A 7,142-nucleotide genomic window follows, 5' to 3' on the forward strand; every position below is an offset into this window, starting at 1 on the left:
TTCATTCCAAGCTGTATAATTGTGGGCATTGTTTCTCTCAGTATGTGGTGTTATTGTGCAGTGTGAATTCAGAACAGGTACAGATCTGAGTTTCTTAGGTAGTCTCAGGCCTAACAATCAGACAATAGAAGTTTGATAGTGACAGTCCACTTTTTACAATGTTTGTAACAATGAGAGGAAAGAGTGGTCAACACTGTAGTCATGAGGAATAGTAAGCTGAATATACCTGAATTGGAGCTGCACTTTGCAAATGAGGACTTGGAGGTCCTCATGGATGAGGTGGTGCAAAGGAAAGCTATCTTCCACATGAAAGGACAGCAGAGGTGGCCAGAGCACCAGACTTTGTCAGCCTGGTCCAATGTCACCAGCAGTAATCAGCGCAGTCTCCATGGGCCAGAGAGATGCCCAGCAGCGTCGAAAGAAGTTCAGTAAATCTTTACACTCTGCCAAAGTAAGTGCCACCATCTTGTCTCTGCTACTTCACAGTCAGTCTATTTCTACTACTGCACCCACCTCCCACTAAGGCTCATGGTCTATCACTCTCACTACTGCATCCAACATCTTTTTCCCTCACTTGCTCCCACTCACTCCAATACCCCAGATTATTAACGCTGCATAGTCACACAGTCAGGGCACCTCACCACCTTTCCCTGCACCTTCACCAGTACTAACAGTTGTAACAACCACTTTTGTCTCACTCAACACCTCCTCCAACTTGTCTCGTTCCAGAAGAAAACAGCCCAAAAAAAACAGCAAAACAACCAAGGATGGTGTGTGCTCAACATCTGATTCCTTTTCCCTACAAAGAAACTATCCTAAACCTGGAAAGCAAAAACTAGGACTGCTGCTGTGAAGATGCTGAAACTTCCATGTTCCAGTAATCAAGCAGGAAGCATTGTTAATTACTCTCTCCATTACTCTCCACTATCAATGCTGTGTATATATTGTTAGCATGCTAGACTGTCTACACATATTGTTTGCAATACATTCTCTCTTTGGTGCAGTTACCAGTGGAATAAGCGTGGTGTTGGTGGCTGGCTGCACTAGACATCTATTCTTCCACCTCTGAGGAAGAAAGAAGTCCCCGAAGAAACACAAATAACACTGTGTCCTGCATCCTCCAACAGCTCATATTCTGAGACCTTGGTTTGTATGTAAGAGTCAGGAGCACCTCCTGGTGAGCATGTCATTGTGGATAAACCCCCCTGTCTTTTAATGTATAAATCCCCAGGAAACCACCTGGACCCACTTAGACAGATAAATTCATTATTTGGGACTATCAAACACCTGACTGATCTTTATGCCCAGCTGACTTTCCACAACTCCTCTGATTGGTTGTACTCGATACATAGGGCTGACCGTGGCTGACTTCCAGGTAGGCTCTTAAACCGAAAAGAGCCCTAAGTGGCAGGGTGAGGGGTAGGGGTGAGGTTCAGGTGAATGAATATTTAGAACTCTCAGTAAAAAGTCAAAATAATGTAACTGTGTAGTAATTTGGGTAGAGTAGAAGAGGATGATCATAGAGTATAACAGCAGTGCTATCATCTGGGAAAGGGATAATAATACAAATGAATTCTGAATTTGAATTTGAGGGTGACATATTTGAGTCCAAAACAAAATCCTCCATGTAAACAGGATTAATTGCATAGATACGAGAAGCGAGTTGACTCCAGTCAATTGGTTAATTACACTCAAAGGTATGGTGGTAGATAAACATGAAAACAATTCAAAATGTTCAACAAATGTATATTCCAGTAAAAAGCAAGAACAGTGAAAGAGATGCATCCATGGTTTACTCAATAATTTAAGGATTGTATGAGAATCATAGAATATTAGAAGAGGTTAATACTGTTGCGAAGAATAGTTGTAAGCCTGGGTTTTGGGAGAATTTTAGAATCAGCAAAGAGTGACCAAAAAGGAGAAAAAGTAGATTTCATGAGTAAAATAAATAGCTTGTATGAGCTTTTACAAGTACATTAAAAGGAAGAGAGTGGAGGTAGACATTGGTCCCTTGGATGCAGAGACAGAAGAATTTATAATGAAGTTTGAGGAAATGGCAGAGACTACAATGCAATATAACCATCTGTATTCATGATACAGGACACATGGCACACACCAGAAATAAATAGTAACCAAGAAACTCATACGCTTGAATGTAAGTTAATTAATATTCCAGGATAAAAAGTATAACAAAAACCATAAAGTAAAAGCCAACCAATTGTCATAACCAGATAGCCTGAATTCTAACCTTCTGAAAAAGATATTTGCAGAGATAGTTCATCATTTGGTTATGATTGTGCAAAATTCCCCTGATTCTAGAATGGTCCCGATGGAGAGGAAGTTATAAAATGCAATATTGTTATTCAAAAATGGGAGAGAGTAAACACCCAACTAAAGGCAACTTAGGCCAAAGTCAGTCATCAGAATGGTGCTAGAAACAATTTTTTAAGAATCCTTTCACAGGAAGTGGGAGTGATTTGCCAGGCCAGCATTTACTGTCTATCTCTGAAGGTTGTGTTGAGTTTCATTCTTTAACTACTGCAGTCCATGTGATATGGGTTCACCCACAGTGCTGTTAGGAAAATAGTTCCAGGATTCTAACCCAGTGACCCTGAAGAAACAGTTTTACTCCCTTCCACCTCTCTCATCAGTTAGAAGATATAAAGGTTTGTATACACATTCAAACAGACTCAAGAATAGGTTCTGCCCCACTGTTATCAGATTTTTGAATGGATCTCTTAAATGTTAATATTGATCTCTCTCTCTGCACCTTCTCAACAGCTGTAACACTATTCTGCTCTGTTCTGTTATCCTGATACACACGTTTAGCACAATCTGCCTGTAAAGCACATAAAACAACACTTTTCACTGTACCTCAGTATACCTGACAGTATTAAATCAAATTATATCAAAATCAACCCTTTTCTCCAGGAAAGAAAATCAGGGCCTAGTTTAACTTATACGCTGGTATCTTATTGTCATCAGTATAAATTTGAATTAAGAGCTATGTCCAATACCACATCTAACAAGTTATTGTTAGTAAATATTGTTTGGCTTTTAGAAATACTCCCAGTTTTGTTCACAACATGTCACTCTTCACTGTCATTATGATGACCTACACAGCTGTGTTGGAAGAGGTAAATAAGTTTGCAGCTGACATCAAAATCTGTGCAAAGATTAAAGCAGTGTCGGGGTTCAATCTGATCCAAAATACTTAGATTTGCTAGGGGTGTAGCCACACAATGGCAAATGGTATTTATTTTAGAAAATGAAATCGCATGCATGCTGATGTGACCAACACAAAATACGTGTATCATTTGCAGGTAACGATGCTGAATAAATACTATTGATAGGTTATTTTTGGTTTAGCCTGCTGGAGAAAATCAGGAAACATGTTTAAATGTAATATTAATATGTAATGGTAGGAATATACTGAACGTTATTGGCTCTATTTTCAGAGAATTGTGTGCCTCTAGAAAGCATTATCAGCTAATGTTGGAGATGCTAATTCTCTGCATGTCTCAAGAATTGGTGGACCAGATCAATTGGGTGAGGATGTTTTCAAAGTCTTTGCTGGTAACATTTTGTTCAGCTGATCTCCTACTTTGTTTCACTGAGGAAGTCAAGTGAATTACTTTACAAAGTATTTTCCTTTATTAGCACTAGTTTATTTCTGTTTTTTCTCTCACAGCAGATTACGTGACTGCAGCGCTGGAGTGGGGTCCGAGGGGAGGAGTGTAAGGGTTGGGGATAGTTTGTGGAAGGAGGCAGCTGGGGATAATGCAGGTTGGGAAGGGGGAAAAATGTTTAGCTATAATGGTCTGGGATGTATTTGCTCAATCAGCTACTCATTCCCTGTTCATCAATGTCGTATATTTATGTAAATATGGAAATTCTTGACAAGCTGGTTTCCACATTTCAAATCTAGTGTTCTACACAAGAATAACAGACATTAAAGCATTAAGTTAAATTTGGCTGTCAGTCACAAAATCCTGACTGAAGCAGCACTGAAATAATTTATAGCACTGAAGCAAAAGCCACCAATGGCAAACACACAAGACCTGCAGTTTCATTTTAATAATCTGCAAGAATCCCACACTGTGTTGTCACATGGAAACCCATCCCCTCACTGCAGTTCCTTACCATTTGCTGAACTATGCATTATTTACTTGAAAAATTAGATTATTACTTAAATTACGGTTTTGAAATGGCTCATTCTGGAAATGTACAGAAATCCAATCATCATGGCACTCTTTTGTTTCATTTATTTTGTTAACAAAGTATATTTCATAACAGTGAATGCTGACAATGGATTTGGATTCCAGGATTATTAGTTCAACTACCAGAGAACTGGATTTTATGTCAGAAGATAATTCTAAGAATATTTTATCTTCAAAGATGGGTATTAAGGTAAACCTGCAAATACCTTTATATTTCCCTCCAATCTTCTTGCATCTCAAAATCTAAAACTTGCTGTCAGGTTCCTTTATGTTTCCTTTAGTGACTGTCTACATGGATGTCTATTCACATACACACAGTGCATTTGCTGGTTCTGAGGCTAAAAATCATGACTTTTATGACAGTAAATGGTGTGTCACTGTAGAACAGAGCAAGTCATTGATTTTAAAGTATCAGATCAATTTTTACTCAAAGAAATCGATACAGATATATAATTCCAGTGCTTCCTCAAGGAAATGAACAATTGTAGCCACCATAATCATGCTGCAGAAAACCTGCAGGATTGAACTGCATTCAACTTCATATAAACAGGCAACAGAGATTTTGAAGGAAATATATGAAGAAGATCCAAACTGCCAGGTGGTCTGGTGAATCACCAATCTCCTCACATGCTATCTCCATTACATCTAATGTGAACAAGCATAAAGCACATAATCACTTATCTTAAGGAATGTTGGAATCCTACTTTCTGTAAAATTCCATTTTGATCTGAAACCAGTGAGATAAACAAGCTCATTTTGAAAACCCCACTGAAATATTTATAAGCAAACTGAAACATGCATCACAAATCTGTAAAGCTGATTTGTTTTAATAAACTAAGGTCCATGGGTTTCCTAAAAGACATGGAGACAAAAAGACAGAGAGACAATTGTTCAACATCTGTGACTCCAAAAGAGCTGGTGGCTTTCAAACTGGAATATGAACCCTAATGTTTTCTATCCAAGTCTAGACCATTATTGTTATTTCCTTCTGTCAATATGCAACCAAAAGTATTAACTGACTACATTTTGAACCCCACAGAATTTGGTATTCTTGAATAAATAAGCCTAAATGCAAATGCAACAACTTGCCGCCAACTTGCTTGAGGAGAATATTAACTTCGAAGTGACGTTTGCTAAGAAGTAGTGAATTTCTGAAGGTTAAGATGCAGAGATTTCAGTGTACTTTCCCTCATTCCCTTGTTTTAGCTAATTACTTGGCTGCTGAAACTGCAATGGATGTAAATCAAGCAACAAGGCAGTAAATCTTAGTGTAACAGATTATGAATTCATGTCATGTGTGTGTGTATATATGTTTTGTACATGGTGTGAACTTCAGATTTTAGAGTGACAAAGATAATTTTATATGTAATTCCACTGCTAGCTAATGTTAAGATTTTGTCATAAAGTCTATGCACATGACAATTAGTTAATGACCAGAGTAAATAAATGTCAGCAGCAACGAATAAGACAAGTTGTATCCACCAATCAATTAGATCGCTGTGGAATCAGCATTAAAAATGTGATTGGCTGCTACCCGGGACATTGAGTTTTAAACTGCTAGCTGTGCCCACACTCTCCTGTGTGAAGACTTTACCCGCTGCTGCTGCTTCTTGCATTCTAAATTTAAACAAAATCTAAACCATCTTTTAATTTGTGGGGAAACATGTAGACATTGTGAAGAAATATTATTCTGAAGCCATTTTTGGTTTTTACTTATTGATTATCTCACAGTTATGAGATTAAATAGCACTAATAAGCTCAGTATTCAACATACTAATGATTATTTTTGCTGTCAGTTTCACTTTGTGCCAAAACAATCAATGGCACGATAAAGGGGCACTGTCTTCATAAAAGTCTGCTTGCAAAAGTAAACCATCTTTCATTGAAATTTTTGGTTTGGGGAAGAAAAGGCCTTGTGAAACATTATCATAATCACTGTGATATGTGAGACAGAGTATACATATTTCAGAGCAATTTGTTTAATTGATTCAAAAAGTGAAAACTAAATTAAATTGATCATCTCAAAAAACATATTTTTAAAATAAAGAATCTATTCTGATTTTCATAGCAGTAAGCTCATCTCATGACTCAGATGAAATTTAAACACTCATACAATTTGTTCCATAATATCTAGAACCAGTGTAAGAAACTATCTGTTGGCAATAGGGGAGATATAGATGGCTGGAAAATGGGAAGCCTTCAGAAACAAGAGTCCAGAGACAGTATATTCCTGTTAGGGTGATTAGATGATTAGATGATATTCCTTACTGTATGGAAACATGCTCTTCGGCCCAACAGGTCTACACTGACTCTCCGAAGAGTAGCCCACCCAGACCCATTCCCCAACCTATATCAACCCCTGGCTAATGCACCTAACATTAGGGCAATTTAGCTTGGCCAATTCACCTGACCTGCACATCTATATATTGTGGGAGGAAACTGGAGCACCCAGAGGAAACCCACGCAGACACGGGGAGAATATGCAAACTCCACACAGACAGTTGCCTATGGCGGGAATCAAACCCGAGCCCCTGGTGCTGTGAGGCAGCAGTGCTAATCACTGAGACACCGTGCCATCCAAAAGGTGAAATAAAGGGTGAAAGGAAAGACTGGTAGGGAAAGGGAATGTTGGATGACTAAAGAAATTGAGAATTTGGTTAAGAAAAAGAATGAAGCGTGTGTCAGGTATAGACAGGATAGCAAGCTTTGAGAAGATTTGTAGCTCAGGTTGAGGTTCTGGATGTAGGTTTGCTCACTGAGCTGGAAGGTTCATTTTCAGATGTTTTGTCACCCTACTTGGTAACATCTTCAGTGGGCCTCCAGACAAAGCATTGCTGATGATTCCTCCTTTCTATTTATATGTTTGGGTTTCTTTGGATTGGTGGTGTCATTTCCTGTGGTGATGTCATTTCCTGTTTTTTT

The 7,142-nt window shown here is 38.3% G+C and overlaps 1 long non-coding RNA gene across 2 annotated transcripts; it reads left to right on the plus strand.

Moving 5' to 3' along the window:
- The first annotated feature begins 1,005 nt into the window (after positions 1-1,005).
- On the plus strand, positions 1,006-6,183 carry LOC122559382. Of its 2 annotated transcripts, none has more exons than XR_006314411.1 (4): positions 1,006-1,375; positions 3,459-3,549; positions 4,297-4,410; positions 5,260-6,183. It is a non-coding gene; the product is annotated as an uncharacterized LOC122559382 (long non-coding RNA). The 2 variants fall into 2 exon arrangements; XR_006314412.1 differs by having other exon boundaries at positions 1,006-1,177.
- The last annotated feature ends 959 nt before the right edge of the window (positions 6,184-7,142 follow it).

This window comes from Chiloscyllium plagiosum, chromosome 19 (assembly GCF_004010195.1).
Source record: "Chiloscyllium plagiosum isolate BGI_BamShark_2017 chromosome 19, ASM401019v2, whole genome shotgun sequence".
Classification (NCBI taxonomy): domain Eukaryota; kingdom Metazoa; phylum Chordata; class Chondrichthyes; order Orectolobiformes; family Hemiscylliidae; genus Chiloscyllium; species Chiloscyllium plagiosum.